This window comes from Pseudochaenichthys georgianus, chromosome 23 (assembly GCF_902827115.2).
Source record: "Pseudochaenichthys georgianus chromosome 23, fPseGeo1.2, whole genome shotgun sequence".
NCBI lineage: Eukaryota > Metazoa > Chordata > Actinopteri > Perciformes > Channichthyidae > Pseudochaenichthys > Pseudochaenichthys georgianus.
This window is the reverse complement of record NC_047525.1, coordinates 14,933,860-14,956,381: the sequence shown is the minus strand read 5'-3', so window position 1 is coordinate 14,956,381 and position 22,522 is coordinate 14,933,860.

Sequence of the window (22,522 nt, the reverse complement as noted above, 5' to 3'; positions counted from 1 at the left end):
TGAAAAGTCAATGGATTTCTGACACGTTATTGTTGTATTTTAAATTGCAGAAACAGAGTGACATGATCACGGCTCAGCCTTTAGCTGACTCTGAAGCGAGCCAGAGATCCACCTCATCCCTCCAACAGGTAATTAAACATGTACTGTAGACTATTTCTATACAAGGTACATTCATGTGTCAATCAAGTCCAATGCCTACATAAAATGCCTGTTTACCTCATTACAATTAATATATCGTTTAATAATTGCAGAATCTCAATATATCTGTTACTTGTTTCTAAATAGCATAGTAGAAAGATATACCCTACCAATTGATGGCAGAATCTACCTCTTATAACATGAAAATGATCTTTATTGCCCCTAAATTCTGTGTTGTTTCTCCTTTTGCAAATGTATTTTCCAATTTAACCTAATGTGTATCAGTTTACATGATTTAATTAATAGGGATGTAGATCAATACTTATTACTATGGGGTTTCAGTTTTTTGTAACGACAACAGCACACATCAGAAGTCAGGAACACTGACTTTATGTAACTTCAGTCGTCATGTCCTCATTTTGTTTTAGGTTGTGTAGTCTTGATGTGTTTCAGAGACCGTCCCCATATGGTACAACCCAACGAGTGTAGAGTGTGTGTGTTACATCATCCTCATATTGTTGGGTGTAGATATCGTCTTTAGGTTGTGTAGTCTTGATGTGTTTCAGAGAACGTCCCCATATGGTACAACCCAACGAGTGTAGAGTGTGTGTGTTATATCGTCCTCATATTGTTGGGTAGCAGATATCGTCTTTAGGTTGCGTAGTCATGATGTGTTTTGGTGGACGTCCCCATATGGTACGACCCAACGAGTGTAGAGTGTGTGTGTTACATCGTCCTCATATTGTTGGGTAGTAGATATCGTCTGTAGGTTGTGTAGTCTTGATGTGTTTCAGAGAACGTCCCCATATGGTACAACCCAACGAGTGTAGAGTGTGTGTGTTACATCGTCCTCATATTGTTGAGTAGCAGATATTGTACAGTTAAACCTATTTCTATAGAGTCTTGAGTTACAAGCCCAGATCCTCATGTGAATTGTTTTTACTAAAATCTGTGTCCCCTACATGAAAAGTCAATGGATTTCTGACACGTTATTGTTGTATTTTAAATTGCAGAAACAGAGTGACATGATCACGGCTCAGCCTTTAGCTGACTCTGAAGCGAGCCAGAGATCCACCTCATCCCTCCAACAGGTAATTAAACATGTACTGTAGACTATTTCTATACAAGGTACATTCATGTGTCAATCAAGTCCAATGCCTACATAAAATGCCTGTTTACCTCATTACAATTAATATATCGTTTAATAATTGCAGAATCTCAATATATCTGTTACTTGTTTCTAAATAGCATAGTAGAAAGATATACCCTACCAATTGATGGCAGAATCTACCTCTTATAACATGAAAATGATCTTTATTGCCCCTAAATTCTGTGTTGTTTCTCCTTTTGCAAATGTATTTTCCAATTTAACCTAATGTGTATCAGTTTACATGATTTAATTAATAGGGATGTAGATCAATACTTATTACTATGGGGTTTCAGTTTTTTGTAACGACAACAGCACACATCAGAAGTCAGGAACACTGACTTTATGTAACTTCAGTCGTCATGTCCTCATTTTGTTTTAGGTTGTGTAGTCTTGATGTGTTTCAGAGACCGTCCCCATATGGTACAACCCAACGAGTGTAGAGTGTGTGTGTTACATCATCCTCATATTGTTGGGTGTAGATATCGTCTTTAGGTTGTGTAGTCTTGATGTGTTTCAGAGAACGTCCCCATATGGTACAACCCAACGAGTGTAGAGTGTGTGTGTTATATCGTCCTCATATTGTTGGGTAGCAGATATCGTCTTTAGGTTGCGTAGTCATGATGTGTTTTGGTGGACGTCCCCATATGGTACGACCCAACGAGTGTAGAGTGTGTGTGTTACATCGTCCTCATATTGTTGGGTAGTAGATATCGTCTGTAGGTTGTGTAGTCTTGATGTGTTTCAGAGAACGTCCCCATATGGTACAACCCAACGAGTGTAGAGTGTGTGTGTTACATCGTCCTCATATTGTTGAGTAGCAGATATTGTACAGTTAAACCTATTTCTATAGAGTCTTGAGTTACAAGCCCAGATCCTCATGTGAATTGTTTTTACTAAAATCTGTGTCCCCTACATGAAAAGTCAATGGATTTCTGACACGTTATTGTTGTATTTTAAATTGCAGAAACAGAGTGACATGATCACGGCTCAGCCTTTAGCTGACTCTGAAGCGAGCCAGAGATCCACCTCATCCCTCCAACAGGTAATTAAACATGTACTGTAGACTATTTCTATACAAGGTACATTCATGTGTCAATCAAGTCCAATGCCTACATAAAATGCCTGTTTACCTCATTACAATTAATATATCGTTTAATAATTGCAGAATCTCAATATATCTGTTACTTGTTTCTAAATAGCATAGTAGAAAGATATACCCTACCAATTGATGGCAGAATCTACCTCTTATAACATGAAAATGATCTTTATTGCCCCTAAATTCTGTGTTGTTTCTCCTTTTGCAAATGTATTTTCCAATTTAACCTAATGTGTATCAGTTTACATGATTTAATTAATAGGGATGTAGATCAATACTTATTACTATGGGGTTTCAGTTTTTTGTAACGACAACAGCACACATCAGAAGTCAGGAACACTGACTTTATGTAACTTCAGTCGTCATGTCCTCATTTTGTTTTAGGTTGTGTAGTCTTGATGTGTTTCAGAGACCGTCCCCATATGGTACAACCCAACGAGTGTAGAGTGTGTGTGTTACATCATCCTCATATTGTTGGGTGTAGATATCGTCTTTAGGTTGTGTAGTCTTGATGTGTTTCAGAGAACGTCCCCATATGGTACAACCCAACGAGTGTAGAGTGTGTGTGTTATATCGTCCTCATATTGTTGGGTAGCAGATATCGTCTTTAGGTTGCGTAGTCATGATGTGTTTTGGTGGACGTCCCCATATGGTACGACCCAACGAGTGTAGAGTGTGTGTGTTACATCGTCCTCATATTGTTGGGTAGTAGATATCGTCTGTAGGTTGTGTAGTCTTGATGTGTTTCAGAGAACGTCCCCATATGGTACAACCCAACGAGTGTAGAGTGTGTGTGTTACATCGTCCTCATATTGTTGAGTAGCAGATATTGTACAGTTAAACCTATTTCTATAGAGTCTTGAGTTACAAGCCCAGATCCTCATGTGAATTGTTTTTACTAAAATCTGTGTCCCCTACATGAAAAGTCAATGGATTTCTGACACGTTATTGTTGTATTTTAAATTGCAGAAACAGAGTGACATGATCACGGCTCAGCCTTTAGCTGACTCTGAAGCGAGCCAGAGATCCACCTCATCCCTCCAACAGGTAATTAAACATGTACTGTAGACTATTTCTATACAAGGTACATTCATGTGTCAATCAAGTCCAATGCCTACATAAAATGCCTGTTTACCTCATTACAATTAATATATCGTTTAATAATCGCAGAATCTCTATATAACTATTACTTGTTTCTAAATAGCATAGTAGAAAGATATACCCTACCAATTGATGGCAGAATCTACCTCTTATAACATGAAAATGATCTTTATTGCCCCTAAATTCTGTGTTGTTTCTCCTTTTGCAAATGTATTTTCCAATTTAACCTAATGTGTATCAGTTTACATGATTTAATTAATAGGGATGTAGATCAATACTTATTACTATGGGGTTTCAGTTTTTTGTAACGACAACAGCACACCTCAGAAGTCAGGAACACTGACTTTGTGTAACTTCAGTCGTCATGTCCTCATTTTGTTTTAGGTTGGGTAGTCTTGATGTGTTTCAGAGAACGTCCCCATATCAGAGTCCTGCAGGGGTCTGATTTTCAAGACCCGCTCCCGCCCCACACCCGCGACGTGCAATACCGAACCCGCCCCGCTACCCGCACATATTGCCAATTAGTTCCGCAACCCGACCCGACCCGTCGGCACAAGATCCGCAACCCGACCCGAACCCGCATAGCCTATATATGAGCAGTGAAAACGTGCAACTATTAACACACGCAGTTGCATATTTGTCTCAAAAAGCGTGGGATGTTGGTTATTTCCTCCATCTAGGAACCAAAAGCCTCCAGACGTTGGATTTCGCTCTTGAGGAAGTGTTATTGAAAATGCTGTATTCTCCGCTAGAGAGCTTCACCTCAGCCATTTCGAATGTGGCGCACAGCAGCAGATTGATGCGCTGCAGAGGTTATGATTATGCGCGGTCCCGCGGGGGAGAGGTCTGAGGATTTAAACATTAAACTAAATTATCATTATTTCAATATATTTATTATGCAACACCCGCGACCCGACCCGCATCATCTTTGTTTTACCCAGAACCGAACCCGGAAAAAAGCTTTTGGAAAAATACCACCCGCGAATCACCTTTTTTGCGGGTCACCCGTCGGGTACCCGCGGGTACCCGACCCGATGCAGGACTCTGCCCCATATGGTACAACCCAACAAGTGTAGAGTGTGTGTGTTACATTGTCCTCATATTGTTGGGTAGTAGATATCGTCTTTAGGTTGTGTAGTCATGATGTGTTTTGGTGGACGTCCCCATTTGGTGCAACCCAACGAGTGTAGAGTGTGTGTGTTTCATCGTCCTCATATTGTTGGGTAGCAGATATCGTCTTTAGGTTGCATAGTCATGATGTGTTTTGGTGGACGTCCCCATATGGTACGACCCAACGAGTGTAGAGTGTGTGTGTTACATCGTCCTCATATTGTTGGGTGTAGATATCGTCTTTAGGTTGTGTAGTCTTGATGTGTTTCAGAGAACGTCCCCATATGGTACAACCCAACGAGTGTAGAGTGTGTGTGTTACATCGTCCTCATATTGTTGGGTAGTAGATATCATCTTTAGGTTGTGTAGTCATGATGTGTTTTGGTGGACGTCCCCATTTGGTACAACCCAACGAGTGTAGAGTGTGTGTGTTTCATGGTCCTCATATTGTTGAGTAGCAGATATTGTACAGTTAAACCTATTTCTATAGAGTCTTGAGTTACAAGCCCAGATCCTCATGTGAATTGTTTTTACTAAAATCTGTGTCCCCTACGTGAAAAGTCAATGGATTTCTGACACGTTATTGTTGTATTTTAAATTGCAGAAACAGAGTGACATGATCACGGCTCAGCCTTTAGCTGACTCTGAAGCGAGCCAGAGATCCACCTCATCCCTCCAACAGGTAATTAACCATGTACTGTAGACTATTTCTATACAAGGTACATTCATGTGTCAATCAAGTCCAATGCCTACATAAAATGCCTGTTTACCTCATTACAATTAATATATCATTTAATAATTGCAGAATCTCAATATAACTGTTACTTGTTTCTAAATAGCATAGTAGAAAGATATACCCTACCAATTGATGGCAGAATCTACCTCTTATAACATGAAAATGATCTTTATTGCCCCTAAATTCTGTTTTTTTTCTCCTTTTGCAAATGTATTTTCCAATTTAACCTAATGTGTATCAGTTTACATGATTTAATTAATAGGGAAGTAGATCAATACTTATTACTATGGGGTTTCAGTTTTTTGTAACGACAACAGCACAGCCCACCTCAGAAGTCAGGAACACTGACTTTATGTAACTTCAGTCGTCATGTCCTCATTTTGTTTTAGGTTGGGTAGTCTTGATGTGTTTCAGAGAATGTCCCCATATGGTACAACCTAACAAGTGTAGAGTGTGTGTGTTACATCGTCCTCATATTGTTGGGTAGTAGATATCGTCTTTAGGTTGTGTAGTCATGATGTGTTTTGGTGGACGTCCCCATTTGGTACAACCCAACGAGTGTAGAGTGTGTGTGTTTCATGGTCCTCATATTGTTGAGTAGCAGATATTGTACAGTTAAACCTATTTCTATAGAGTCTTGAGTTACAAGCCCAGATCCTCATGTGAATTGTTTTTACTAAAATCTGTGTCCCCTACGTGAAAAGTCAATGGATTTCTGACACGTTATTGTTGTATTTTAAATTGCAGAAACAGAGTGACATGATCACGGCTCAGCCTTTAGCTGACTCTGAAGCGAGCCAGAGATCCACCTCATCCCTCCAACAGGTAATTAACCATGTACTGTAGACTATTTCTATACAAGGTACATTCATGTGTCAATCAAGTCCAATGCCTACATAAAATGCCTGTTTACCTCATTACAATTAATATATCGTTTAATAATTGCAGAATCTCAATATAACTGTTACTTGTTTCTAAATAGCATAGTAGAAAGATATACCCTACCAATTGATGGCAGAATCTACCTCTTATAACATGAAAATGATCTTTATTGCCCCTAAATTCTGTTTTTTTTCTCCTTTTGCAAATGTATTTTCCAATTTAACCTAATGTGTATCAGTTTACATGATTTAATTAATAGGGAAGTAGATCAATACTTATTACTATGGGGTTTCAGTTTTTTGTAACGACAACAGCACAGCCCACCTCAGAAGTCAGGAACACTGACTTTATGTAACTTCAGTCGTCATGTCCTCATTTTGTTTTAGGTTGTGTAGTCTTGATGTGTTTCAGAGACCGTCCCCATATGGTACAACCCAACGAGTGTAGAGTGTGTGTGTTACATCATCCTCATATTGTTGGGTGTAGATATCATCTTTAGGTTGTGTAGTCTTGATGTGTTTCAGAGAACGTCCCCATATGGTACAACCCAACGAGTGTAGAGTGTGTGTGTTATATCGTCCTCATATTGTTGGGTAGCAGATATCGTCTTTAGGTTGCATAGTCATGATGTGTTTTGGTGGACGTCCCCATATGGTACGACCCAACGAGTGTAGAGTGTGTGTGTTACATCGTCCTCATATTGTTGGGTGTAGATATCGTCTGTAGGTTGTGTAGTCTTGATGTGTTTCAGAGAACGTCCCCATATGGCACAACCCAACGAGTGTAGAGTGTGTGTGTTACATCGTCCTCATATTTTTGGGTAGCAGATATCGTCTTTAGGTTGTGTAGTCATGATGTTTTTCAGAGAACGTCCCCATATGGTACAACCCAACGAGTGTAGAGTGTGTGTGTTAGATCGTCCTCATATTTTTGGGTAGCAGATATTGTACAGTTCAAACTATTTCTATATTGGAACCCAAATAACACAATATTTGATGTAAATATACTTATGGCGAAAACAATTATTAAGTCTTGCTTTCGAAGGAATGGCAGTATGTGCTTTTATCATGCATTATATTCTAATTTATCCTTTCAGATTCACAGAAGAACACAACACTTCACTTCAACAAAGCTTCCTCAAAGTGCTCCAATGGAATGCAAGGTAAATAAGCATTTTGTATTTACATTACTCTATTAGAAAAATGAATTGATCTTAACTGGATTTCTCAAAGACATTTCTAGTTTGTTGTACAACTACTGTGTTTTACAGTACAAGCAAATGTATGCCAACATTTTTAACATTCATACACTGATCACAGAGGCCATCATTCACACACATTTGATGATGCTATCATTTAACTACAAACTATACTTTTTTCTATCATATCCCCCATTTTTCACTTTAACAGAGCAATTTCTCAAATACATTGTGTCTTGTTTCCATTTATGACAGCTGGGAAGATGAAAGCAAGTGGACAGGTGACGAAGTGAAGGCTATTGAGCGGCATTTGTATCCTTTCATAACAAGATGCAGAGTACCAGGTAAAAAGGACTGACTCCTGTCTCAAGGCAGAGCCAGTAGCTCTGAAAGACAGGGACTGGGTTGCCATCACATATTACATTCACAACAGAATCATGGCATTCAAAAGGAAGATGAATACATAGGACTAGAACATGCCAACTTCTTCTGAGGTACAATTTTAGTTTAAAAATAATATTTGTTTCTTCATTCCCTGCAGTTTTATTGGTAGGGATTTAATAATCAGCCTAACCTCAGACCTCTTGTGTTAATGTGTGTACTAGGCTTGGTTTTGATATTATCTTGTTTTCCTTGAATTATTTAATTAGTTTTGTTCTTGTACAAGCATGTCACATAAGCTTGACTGTAGCTGCCAAATGTTAATATGTTGAGATGCATCCATGAGGAATTTAAAGTGTTTTCCAACCCCCCTCTCGTGGTCACTTTCAGCCAACAGAAAATGTGTTTTTGACGATTATTTACAGTTATGCCATCATGTCTTTCATAAATAAGGTTTGACTATGTTCTGTCTCAACAAATAATATAACTAGTACTAAGATGGTTTATTCCATCATTATTTCCCAAGTTGTCACAATTGATTTGTTCTTGCCCACAAGTTGTTTGATGTGGTCTTCCAACTATTAAGAAAGAATTCGGAGTGGGGGCTACTTGTAACATGCTTCATTTTACATTTATGGTAACTTTGGTAAACTATATTAAACGTTGTACCTTATTTAGACTGGTTAACTAAACATAGTGTACACTTGTCATGTTTCGTAGAAGCTGGAAGTTTTAATAAAAAGTTAATTACGTGCTTTTTACAAGAAAAACACTAAAGAGAAAGTTGCTCATTCCTTTCAAACATGCCATATCTACTTCACTGTCTCAAACAGTGGAGGATAGGGGTTAACGTTTCTGGGTTGTGGGTGGTCTATTCTGGGTGTAATAAAAGGTTATTTTACAATTTATATGACCAAATAATTGGTTGTTAGGTTCTAAGTCAACAAACAATGTTTTTAAGTTGTTGCGATTAGTCTTTCTCATAACAGGGAAATTATGAACCCAACTCTGGCAACAATAATACTCAGACATGTTTTGTAGTTAAAAAGCACTACATTTTGGATAGTTGACATAATCCTGTGACTTTTAGTTGACTAACAATTATTTAATCAAAGGCAGCGCCTGTCACCACGGTTCCATCTTATTGCAACATGAATCAAGCATAATATCCTTATTGTTAGGTAAAGGAATTTCCTATTTTCTCCTATTCTGGTTTATACTTCAATTTATATATTTTGCCAGGAATTCATTAAATGTAGAAACAAATAAAGTGTTTCATCCTTTTTTCACATAAGCGTTTATTTATAAGACTTTAAGAGTAAACTGACCACAATTAAATGCTATATACCTTTTTAACTTAGCTTTTTTATGTTTCTGGACTGCTCAGTTTTAATATGTTGTATCAACAAGTTCATATGAATAGACTTTTCGTGTCAGAGGTTACCTGACTGGCGAACATGACTAATTATTTAACGTTGAAGTTTTAGTTTTTTAATGTTTTATGCAGATATTTCAAACATAAGTAATAAAGGCAAAGTTGCAAATACAGACTCTATTTTGTGTATTACTGGGTCTCCATAAGTCCCTTAAACTTGAAAATGTAGTGTGTATCTATGGGGTCACAATTCATATAAACATGAAATATCAGTGTGTGTTGCTAAGGGGCTCATTTGTCACATAAACCTGTTCATGTCCTCATAAGTAGTATTAAAATCAGGTCTCCGAAAAATATAGCATTAGACAACATCTCAATAGATGGATGTCATCCAGGAAAAATGGATATTAATCACTTTTATTCCCAGGTCCCTAGGACCTTTGGAAAGGCATGTCCCCATTTGTCACGTTTTTTTCACAAGTCCTGATATGTCCTTTAAACACGTATGTGTGTGTGTGTGTGTGTGTGTGTGTGTGTGTGTGTGTGTGTGTGTGTGTGTGTGTGTGTGTGTGTGTGTGTGTGTGTGTGTGTCCATTGATCCTTCAGGCCAGAGGAAACAGATGCTTAGAGAGGGGCCCAGGTTTACACAATACCGATGGATCAAACCCAAACCACAGCCTGCAACCAGATCATTACGCAACACACCGAAACAGGAAGTTAGGTAAACTGATATGTAAGTACACTGATACACTGAGTCACAGTCAGCTATATCACATTGCATTTATTAAAACAGCTTTCATCTGAACAGATTATATCATAATATTGAAATATTACAGATGAAGGAATTGTTGAAATGTGAAGCAAAGTTCAACAATGGGCTAGTTTTTGATGTCGATAACACCAATATAATGTAGAACAATAGGTATCTTAGATATTATGAATTATGAGTTATGTTTGGCAATTTGCTGGTTTACATTCAAATATATTGTAGTCATCAAATGATATGTACAAACAGTCATGACCAACACACTCTCACTCCCTAAGCGTCCAATAGCGACGTTTGGTCAGTGTCCGTGGCGTCCAATTGTGACGCTCCTAGGCTCCTTCAGCGTCATAAAGGGACGCAAATAGCTTTCAACTGATTGCAATGTATTCCCATCTGCGTCGGGATTTGACGCTCATGGAAGCACGGCATTCGTTTATGTCGGCTGCCCTTAAAGGTAATGTGAGTGTCCATTCCCAGGAGTAAAGGATGGCAGAAGACACTACACTACCCAGAATCCCCAGCTATCGTTTGGACTACACCATGTGCTCTGTTTGACAAAGCCCATGATAGTCCTCAAGCTCTGTGATTGGAGAGTGTGCTCCGAGGGTTAAGAAAATAAGAACAGCACTTGAAATGGGATGGGACCACGGCAGACTGTCCAAAACTGGATTTGAACGGGTCCACCGCGTCCAAATATGGCAGTAGCCATCGATCAGCTTAAGATAAGATATACTTTATTGATCCCAAGTTGGAACATTTGCGTTACATCAGCATGTGTAACAGTTAAAGATGCAGTTGTGTTTATTTGAAAATCATTTAGTATAATCACACAAATTCTGTGTTTTATATTCAACAAGGCCGGAGATGAAATATCTACATACATCTTATAAGAGTATAATACATTATGTATAATATCAGTTAAAATAAGTGCTTCAACATAGTTAACATTGCTGGAGGTATGCACAAATATTGATAGATGTCTTGTAATGCACTGTTGAGGAACCTGCAACCCAAGTTTTTCATTCAGTGCAGAACTACACCACAGTTGTGTAGGCCTATATGATATGTCAATAAACCTTAGAAAATCATGAAATCTTGAAAGGGATGTGCAAAATAGTCATTACATACAGTCTTTAATTAACTATTAGTAGAGAATAACGAGTAATGAATATACTTTATAGGGATCGTATTAATATCTAATAATTAAAATAATTAAATTCAATAACATGCTTTAACCACCAGGTTTCCCTTTATATCAGCTGTGCACCTTTATGGTGTAAATACAGCCTATCTACCAATTGGATCAAATATAAAAGTCAGCCGAATTAGTGTTGATATTGCAAGGAGACGTATTGTGTGAAAAGAAATGTAAGATGTTGTTTAATGACTGATATATTTATGATCCACGTCACGTTTTCAGTTCCTCATGTTTGTCTTCTCATCAGGGCTCTATAAATACAGAACTACGGCAGATATGTAATATTTAATGCAGCCGAACCGTGTATTACAATGCCGTTATGTGATGACTTTCAAAGAGAAAAGCAAGCACACTCGGAATAAGGTATTATTATTATTTTGGTCTGTTTCCGGTATTTGTTAATGACGATGTGCTGTGAGATGTGAGACTGGAATTGCACATTGGGGAAATAACGTAGGCTATCTTTAGATGCGGATTTTGTTAAACTAATATGTTTAGGCTGTGGACCAACACTATACATTGACGGGAAAGGGGGTAGCAATAAAGATAACACCATTAAACAGTTACACAACATAACAGAAATAATATCGATAGCAGCGTCCCTAGCAACCACCTTGGTAACAATGAAAACGTCGCGATTTCCTGAAGTAATCTTCGTAATAACTAGCAAACTAAAGATCATGTACATCCACTGCACACATAATCTGAAATAACAACTCATATTTCTCGCATCAAATGACATCAAAAGCGCATTTTAATGGCCAAACTAACTTTAAAATAGGCATTTTCTACCAAGAATAAAACGAATTTCGGCCATGTTTTCTTTTTCTGCAGGGAGAAATGTGAAGATCACGTGACATAGGGGATTCTGGGTAGTGTAGTGTCTTCTGCCATCCTTTACTCAGAAAAAATATTTGTTTCTCCGAATCGAAGGGGGAAAATACAAAAGCATTGCACACAATTTAAACCAATCAATGTTGTGTAATTAACAAGGATAATCTGGTGTTTTTTAGTCGATGAGTAGTGCAGATATCACTGTAAAATCAATCGACAGTAAGAGGAATACTTACTTCCGGGTGTACAATTCTCCGTTATCCAATGGGAATGGACGCTCACATTGCCTTTAAGGGCAGCCGGCATAAACGAATGCCGTGCTTCCATGAGCGTCAAGATCCCGACGCAGATGGGAATACATTGCAATCAGTTGAAAGCTATTTGCGTCCCTTTATGACGCTGAAGGAGCCTAGGAGCGTCGCTATTGGACGCCACGGACGCCACGGACACTGACCAAACGTCGCTATTGGACGCTTAGGGAGTGAGAGTGTGTTGTCATGACATGTGTGACCCTCTGTGACAAACAAAGAGAGCAGCTTCACACACACACACACACACACACACACACACACACACACACACACACACACACACACACACACACACACACACACACACACACACACACACACACACACACACACACACACACACACACACACACACACACACACACACACACACACACACACACACACACACACACACACACTGAAAGACCTTTTTGCTTTGGAAACTAGCAATAATTTGCACATGAACTCTTACACAAGCGCCATTGTCACGGCTGTGTTTAGTCCGACAGTGAGAGGGAAACGAGGAGGTGAGACAATCAGCCGAATAACAGAGCGCTATCAGAGTAAACAAACTGTGGCCAGGGTTGCGCTGCTGTCATTGTGTGTGGGTGGAGAGACAGGTGGAAACAATGCACTCTTCACCTGGGCTTAAGGGTTCTCCAGGCAGGGACGAGCGAGGTGAGGAGAGAAGGACTGGAGAGCAGAAGGAGGGGGGACAAAAACCTCCAAACAGTGAGGTACAAGAGCCCCAAGTACTCATTGAAGTATATGTACAGTATATGTCAATATGTTGGCCTTAAACATCACAAATGAAACAAAATAAGTCATCTACACCTCAAATGAACGATAAAGTGGTGCAGTGCTAACATCATTTTTTTAGACAGAAGTGAGCATTGCAAAGCCTCTATGAACATAAAAGCAATGGGATTCTCCATTGGATTTTGTAATATTGAAAAAATAAGATATGTGGCAAACAAACGTTTATGTTACTTACCAATTTGTTCAACGGGATATTCCCCACATACTCAACACCACGTAGTAAAAAGGTATTGTCAGGCTATGAATGCATGGTCACATGACTTCACGTCACCAACGCTAAGCTAAAGGCAGCTTATGTTTGTTTAACCAGTATGGTATTTACTGACGCATTATATAAACAAATCCTGAAAATCTATTAAGCTTGTGTTAAAGAAACATTTACTTCAAATACAAGGGAGCCAGAAGTGCTAAAGTGCTAATTCATTTCCGTGTTTAGGACTAATTCCTGCAGCAGCTCTGAGATTTCTTGGCACAGTCACTAATGCTTTTGGTTTATCATTTCATCATGTAAAGGTGTTAATGTTCCTCTCACTGAATAGATGCCAAATTGTCACTCTTTATTACAGTGCACAGTTTGAGTGCCTTTCTATGGTTTCCATTTATTTGCATTTCTGCATCTTTTGGAATACAAATAACCTAGCACAACATGTCAGATAACCAAAGCATCATTTTACAAATAGTGCTGATCTGCACAAACGTTGATACAACACACAAGACTTAGCACTATTACCAGCCATTACATGTAGTACTAATCACTGAAAAAGCACATTATTCGCATAATGTGTCCCAATGGTGGGCTTAGCTCTCAACAGTATTTGCTTAAAGGTCTTATTTTAATATCAAAAGGAATACCAACGATGAACAGGGAAGCAATGCATGCACTCAAAACAGCAAGGAAGGCCATATTAATAAAGCATTCATAATTATGGCTAAATCATGAAAAAAAAAAAACATGTTTAACCACAGAGCGTCTTATTTCAAACCTTTCTTTAACCAGGTGGTCCCATTGAGATCATCGATCTCTTTTTCAAGGGAGACCTGCAATTTATTTAGGGCTAATAACAAACCATCAGCCATTGCTTCTTTATAGAAGCATCACACACATTAACTGGATGCCTCTCACAAAATGAACACCAACATTTTGCTTACAGTTTGTAGATAAACTCCTAACTTATTTGTAAACATTTGTTAATTTGTCATGGCCCTGTTTCAGTTTATGATTGTTGATGTCATGAAGAGTAATCCACTAAAGTGTTTGGTTTGATGATGAGTGGTTATTGTATTTACTTTATTATTATATATTTGACCATATGGGCATATTAACAATTCTTAGAAAGATGTCGCCAAGCAGGTTGTTACCTGTCAGAGTGGCTCTGCAATTCTCATAACCCTTTCAATTCTCATAACCCTTCTCTCTCGCAAAGAATAAATACAATTAGAATTTCTTACTAAACAAAAATACTCACACTTAATTCATTACTGTATCTGAACAGTCATTACATTCATTTGAAATGGTTACAGGTCATTATTTACATTCTTAAGTGCAGCATACTGTGATGAAAACTCACTTATCCTCAGCGGCATATGAATATTCAAATGTTAAAAGACTTGTATCCCTTCCTCCCTCTCTTGCACACACACACACACACACACACACACACACGCGCGCACACACGCACGCGCACACACGCACACACACACACACACACACACACACACACACACACGTGCGCGCACGCACACACACACACACACACACACACACACACACACACACACACACACACACACACACACACACACACACACACACACACGTGCGCACACACACACACACACACACACACACACACACACACACACACACACACACACACACACACACACACACACACACACACACACACACCACACACACACACACACACACACACACACACACACACAACACACACACACACACACACACACACACACACACACACACACACACACACACACACACACACAGCATGACGGACCTGTGGTGCCATGCCAGAGTGGAAAAGCAACTCGAGCAGAACCCAGGGCAGCCTGGGACCCTGCCAAGCCTAGCTGGTGGCACAAGCAACTGAGGGGAAGAGAGAGCAAAGAGGAGGAAGAGGATGAGGAGGAGTGAAGGAAGGAGGGAGGGAAGCAGAGGAAGGACAGGAACCAGCAGGGGAGTGAAGGGGATTGGCTGCTTCAACCCTAACAAACCAACCAACCCTCCTATCTCTGGAGAACAAGGACGGGATTTAGAGGGGGATGGTGTGCATGTCTTTGCATGTATGAATGTATGTGGGCTCTTTGAGAGGTATGTATGTTGTGTGGGCGTTGAGAGAGGATGATATATGAGAGATGGAGGAGTGGAGTAAAAGGGGCGATAGAGTACAGCGGAGTGGAGTCGACTCTATAAAAGTGTGAATGCCAGTAAATATTTCCATTATCTGCAGATAAGGCGCTGACAGATGTTCCGGAGCGCAGATCGAATACAAATCGCTCAAGTTTGGCTGATACTGAGAGGTGAAGAATGAGAACAGATAGGTGGAGACAGACAGAGCGAGACAGATATACACAAGCACTGTAAACATCCTTCACTCCTCCTCCTCCTGCTCTCAGCTGGAGGGTGTTGCCCCGTTGGAGGAGCTCTGGGGGTCAGGGGTCAGACAGCTCGCCCCCAGGCTGAATCCGAGTGAGAATGTGTGTTTTATAGATGTATGCACTGTAAACTAAAAGTGAGTACAGTAAGTGTGGTGTTTGTTTGCCACACACTGTTGCTGTGCACATTAGCCACAACTGTGTGGGAGTATTTCACTGCTGGTGCTGCTGTCAGGGGAAATGAACTTGTATCTATAAAATATAAACTTTCTCAAAACATATCTAGAATTAAAACTTCTCCGTAGGTATGCCTCCTCGCACGAGTCAAGTGTACTTTACATGTCTGTCCAAAATGTAGATTTAAAAATGTATCCGCATTTTTCTCACATTTTTACACTATTTTATGGCCAAAACATGTTTGAGAGTGACAGTGACCTTAACCTTTAACCAATACATTCGAATCATTTCATACTTTAATCCAAGTATGTTGCCAAATTGGAAGACATTTCCAGTACAAGATGTACTGCGACAACCGGTTAACAAGGCTTTAAAATGTGCATGTGTATTTGAAATGTACCCTCCAAAAGGGTCTGACGAAAACAACTCAGTTTGATAGAGTGGTGCCGAAACAAGATCTAAAACCCAGAAAGGAGTTTGACCACTTCCGGTCCGCTCATCTCAAAGTCAGCTTGAGAGATTTTTGAATGAGTTTTTGGTTAGAGGCGAACACGAGTTCAGGAGACTTTAAAGTGATGTGCCACGGCAAACAATACAGCAATACATATCCCACTGGTGAACGCCCTAAGCTTCTACATGTCTTAAAAACATCGGTAAATGAGACGACTGAACGTGATCAGGCTGAATACTAACTTTTGACTTCTGTTGATTGCATGTACGGTGCAATAACAAATGATCTTGCTGAATAAATGGGGCGAAGCCTGCGAGCTAGTTCAGACAGTCAACTCGAGCACCAATGATACATTAACACGCACCTCGTCCCTCTTACCCTCTGCTGCTCGCCTGCCCCACCACCACCCCAGCGTCCACCTGTAGGCCCGGGGGATAGTTATCTAATCATCACTCAATGTTCTTTGTAAATCTGTGGAGTGATGAGGCCCGAGCCTAGACGCCAAACTCAAACTATATGCTGCTTATAATAAACGTATTAAGAAACACGTGAGTTGTCTGACTGAAATACTGTAAGCATCATAAACGTTTTTGCCACGGATCTAATTTACGGCGTATCCCGCTCAACCATTTTTCCTAATCGAAAACCATCGAAAACAGCATTAACACATAATTTGATACAAAATCTTCAGTGAAGCCTATACTAAGGAAATTATTTGAGGTGGGTAAGCATCTTCTTGAAGGGCAGGGGGAGGCAGGGTGAGGTACAGTTCATGTCAAGATTTACCCCTGCTGTTGAATAAAAATCCCTGAGAACATTTTGATTATTGAACAGACGCTGATGCAACAACTGGCGCCAAGTTTGAAAAGAGACACACACACACACACACATTTTATTTTTTGAATAAAAAAGCGAGCAGAGATAATGGTCTGTGACCCATGTGTGTGTGTGTGTGTGTGTGTGTATGTGTGCGTGCGTGCGTGCATGCATGTGTGCGTGCATGTGTGTTTGAGAGGCATGTGATCTCACTGTTTCCCTGCGTGAGAAGAGAGACAGCGGAGGCACACTGAGGCAGTGTTCAGCCATGCAGACTTTTTCGAGACACACTCGCATACCAGCCTTTGACACCACACACACACACACACACACACACACACACACACACACACACACACACACACACACACACACACACACACACACACACACACACACACACACACACACACACACACACACACACACACACACACACACACACACACACACACACACACACACACACACACACACACACACACACACACACACACACACACACACACACACAGACATGGCCCCGGAAAACACACACACAGAACTAAAGGAGATGATTGTCCTGTCGTGGAATACAGACAGAGAGGCCAGATGCAATCTACACAGGAATCTGCTCAGATTATCTCACACACACACACACACACACACACACACACACACACACACACACACACACACACACACACACACACACACACACACACACACACACACACACACACACACACACACACACACACACACACACACACACACACACACACACACACACACACACACACACACACACACACACACACACACACACACACACACACACACACACACACACACACACACACACACACACTAGCGAGCCTGCTAACAAATCCTTTATTTGGATGCCATGTGATTAATGAGCTGCACCAAGCATGCTAGCCTTCATCGCCAGGGGTCAAAGGTCAACTCTTCTAGGGTCCTAAGGTCACCGGAGCAATGTGCGACTCCTCTATGCTGTCCACTGTACATCTCCAGGAGAAAAACCCACTGAACCTCATGAATATTACATGAAGGGTCCTTCCATGACAGGATGGAGGGGGGAAACAAAAGGGCAAGATTTCATCTGAGAGAGAGAGAAAGAGGGATAGGAAGGAGAAGTAGGATGGAGGAGGGATAAAGAGGGTCCTGTGAGGCCCAACAAAGACAGGCTTTTATAGCAGCAAGGGTCAAATGGCCATTTTATTCATGCTTTCCCCCTACACACTGAGAGGAGCTCCCTTAGGACCCTTTAAAGCTGAGGAGGTGTGTGTGTGTGTGTGTGTGTGTGTGTGTGTGTGTGTGTGTGTGTGTGTGTGTGTGTGTGTGTGTGTGTGTGTGTACAGTTTTTCCTCCTGGCTTGGGCACACACTTAACTTTTAGTCCCCAAATATCCACAGTGCCTTGCTCACCGTGACACTGCACACAGGTCTCCGATGTGTCTGTTAGATCTCTCTGTGTTCGTTCATTTTTATAGCCTCGAGCTACATATTATCAACCCAAGTCCAGTAGAGCCGCTATGCAACTTCCTCACGTCTCACACTTGGAGAATTGTTCTGATGAGGAGTAGCCTGGCAGCAGATGTTCGGTATGCCAGTTTTGGGGACATTCCTCCACAACTCTCATTGGCAAAGAGCAGACTGCATGTTCTTCAGCAGAGCCAACAGAAAATCCATATTTAACAGGACACGTAGCCACACAGGAAGTTGCAGGAATCCCTTTCCTTTTCTTTTTACGTGTGCAGCACATTTGTGAAATCCAGTGGCGTGTGGACAGCAGAAGTGTGGGAAGTTGGTGTCACTTGCTCTATTTTATGTCATAATTTATTTGATATCTTAAGTATATTGTATGATGCACTGTATGGAGAGCCTTGGTCTTTTTTTTGTCAACAATTACGCTCTGGCTGTTTTGCTAACTTAAGGCCAGGGGCGCATGGAAGACTAGTTGTGCAGAAAAGTGAATACAAAGTTGTGTGATCATTATAAAGCAAATCATTTAAAAAACACAATATTTCCACCTGCACTAAAATATAGCTCAAGTTCAAAATCAATCATTGAGTTGAATTTTGAATATGTGAAGGTTTTTATTGTTTATTTTGACTTCAAAGTGACCGTTCTCTCAATGTAAAAAGAAAAATCTACACATGTATATACAGTAGTTTTTGTTTCAAATCCCCTGGATTTGAGATTTCTGCCTCTGAGAATTAGGAAGAGAAAGAAGGAAGTGAATGATATATGTCACAGTATTTTCAAAAAATAATAGTATTTGTGATTAGGACAAATGTATCCAATACTCTGTTAAGACAAAGCTATCCGTTCTCACACTCTTTATTGAATTAAAAGTAGTTCCAATACCTCTCAGAGAAAGCAATCTGAAAACTGCGGCAAATGTAACTAAGTCTATTTGCATATAAGGATGGCACTCAAATTAAGAAAGTGTGTGCATAAAGTCATTTAGATCAACCAACCCTGTTAATCGCACTGTTCTCCTGGATAACACTTACTATAATGTACACAAAGGCTTTGATATACTAAGGTACGCAACTCTAGTCTTCAAATATATAAAAACTCAAGGTAAACTGCAGGACACCTACGAAAAAAGATTGAAAAACAAAGAAATCACATGTAGGCACAAACAAACTGCCATCAACATTATGGCATGGACAAACAAGCACTCTTATTTGCTTTATGATGATTGCCATTTCCCTTGGCGTCCCCCTACCTATTTTCCACTATGTCTAATACGGCTGTAATCACCATTGTAAACCTTGTGTCATTGTGTGGACACATATAATTAAAAGAGGATTAGCAATGGACGGGCCCAGATGCCTTCTGCATGTAATTAACATTCAGACAATGTGGCGGGCATACAGAGAAAACACCTGTGTGTGTGTGTGTGTGTGTGTGTGTGTGTGTGTGCGCGCACGTGCGTGCGTGCGCGTGTGTGCGTGCGTGCGTGTGCGTGCGTGCGTGTGTATGTGTGTGTGTGTCTGTGTGTGTGTGGGCGTGTCTGAAAATGTGTATTGGTCTGTGTGTTTGAGAGGGATAAGCCTCAGAAAAATTCAGCCAATCAGGGCCATGCAGGGGGCCAGCCAATCATCCACAACAACAGACAGGCTGCCAGGAAATGGTATTAAAAAAGCTTAATCTACATATTGATTGTGGGCAATACTGACAGCAGTACATAGACTAGTGCAGTAGTTACTCCTTTAAAAATGTCTTTAAAGTTTGTTTTGAATACAATCACTAATATGACTTGTTTTACATTTTATTCTCAGTACTTAACATTCCTGTAAATGTTGATGCTTGAGAATGCTGAAAAAACTTTTTTTAAAATAGAGGTTCGTGAAGACGCAATGTTGTAGGGTGATCCGAAGGTTAGCATTGCAAAGGCTCCCTCCACAAAAAGCAAATGGATTTTTTCGAAGAAGTAAATAGCTAACATCATGTATTTAGAAGTCTTATTTAGTCAGTTAGTTATCTTTACTTAATTAAGACATATTAAAGCTTAAGATACTAGAATGTGGAATTAACTGACGTATTTATGTCATTTCAAAATCTGTTATGCATGTGTTAACCAAAGCATTATCTAGCCACGTTCCAAAACCAGGAATTGGGATTTGTGCTAAACTGCTAACTGATTTCCGGGTGTAGGATTCATTCCTACACCACTCTATTGGTATCAAAGAGGAACAAGTTGGATTAATGCATCCATAGTTTAAGCCTTGAGCAAGTTTGCATGTGCTATATGCGTATATGTACACTACTGAATAACAAACCTGAATAATAACAAACCTGAATAATCCTTGCAGGTAAAACGTCTGCCAAGCAAATATTTGATAAATAGACGGCACATGATTCATTGGACATTGTGTCAGTCGACCTTTGAGGATTGAAAGGAGGATTTTTGTCCAAAAGTGTGTGCTCTATCAGTGCTGATGCTGCTGGGCCTGTGGGATGGACTGCTGCGCTGTGATTGCTCTGTGATGGGATGCAGAGACGGGGAGGTCGCAGTTGCTCTTTCCAGGCAATGTGACATTAAAAGGTGATCGTCTAATGGAATTGACCTTTCAGCTTTATCTCCCTATCATGCATATATGAAGAGGACACGTTCACTGTGTTTGTGTGGGAGGGTGTATGTGATGGTGTGTGCTTCATATGATGCCGGCAGTTGTACAACAGAATGTGTGTCCGCCATTTGGGAATGCCTGCATGCATGATATTTAGTTTATGTGTGTGTGTGGACAGAGATGCATATTTGTGTGTGTATTTAATGCCAGTGGGATCGTCTAGCATTACACGAAGGACCATGAGATGAGGTCGGAGAGAAAGGGCACAGTGGAGACATGAGAGTGTGTCACCCTTGACCTCGAGCCATTAGCCGATGGGTAAATACTGTCGACCTACTGCATTGTGGGAGACAGGCTGACTGCTGCTGAATCAAGTATAAAATCGTGTCCCTACAAGCCACCCTCAGTAGTGTTCAAGTCAATAGTATGTTCAAAGTGAAAAAAAAGTACAATAATGGTAAAAAGTTTGGTAACATTCTCTATGAGTCTGTCAATAATGGATAAACACCTGTTATATTCTGATTATGTCATTGTAAAAGCATAGGTTATATGCATAAGAATCACTTCATACAGTGTTATATAAAGAATTAAGGTCACGTATCATAAACGTGTGTAATAGCTGGTCACTCACCTCAATTTAAGATTTAATTATTTCACCCTGGCAAACATGCAGCTGGAGAAAAACACAATGTAAGCATCATTTCTGCAATATTCTGGTTTTTAAAAAGCTTCAGCTTAAATCCCACAATATTAGTACTGTTTTAAACATTCCTACTGGTTTAACTATGGTACAGTTACATTACAGCACTATAGGTCTATCCTGTATCCAACTTAATTTGCTACAAACATAGAATTAGATGCCATCTACACTTCTGTTTATGAAAAACAAATGAGGTAATAGCCATGCCCATCCATGTGGTGTTTGTCATGTTTCTCTCTGTGCCGCTTGCACTCTCAAAAGAGATAAAGGCCCAAACGTTCGCTAATGCTTGGATTCATGCAAAAACGTCATTGTAAGCATTGCTCATCATTTTCCCTATATAGCACCTGCACAAAATTAAGCGTACTTCAACAATCCGTTAACCGGTATAAGCAAACCTGCTTTGTATCCATAGAAACCAGCACTATAGGCTTCCTCAGTTAAGTAGCAAACACGGAAACAGGGCACTAAATTAAAAACAACCTTGAAATAAATAGATTTACATGATTTACAGAATCCACACGTCATTTGTATGAACTTTAAAACCTACTAATTGATATATTTGTTTACTACCTCCGCCAACCACTACTCCCATGAT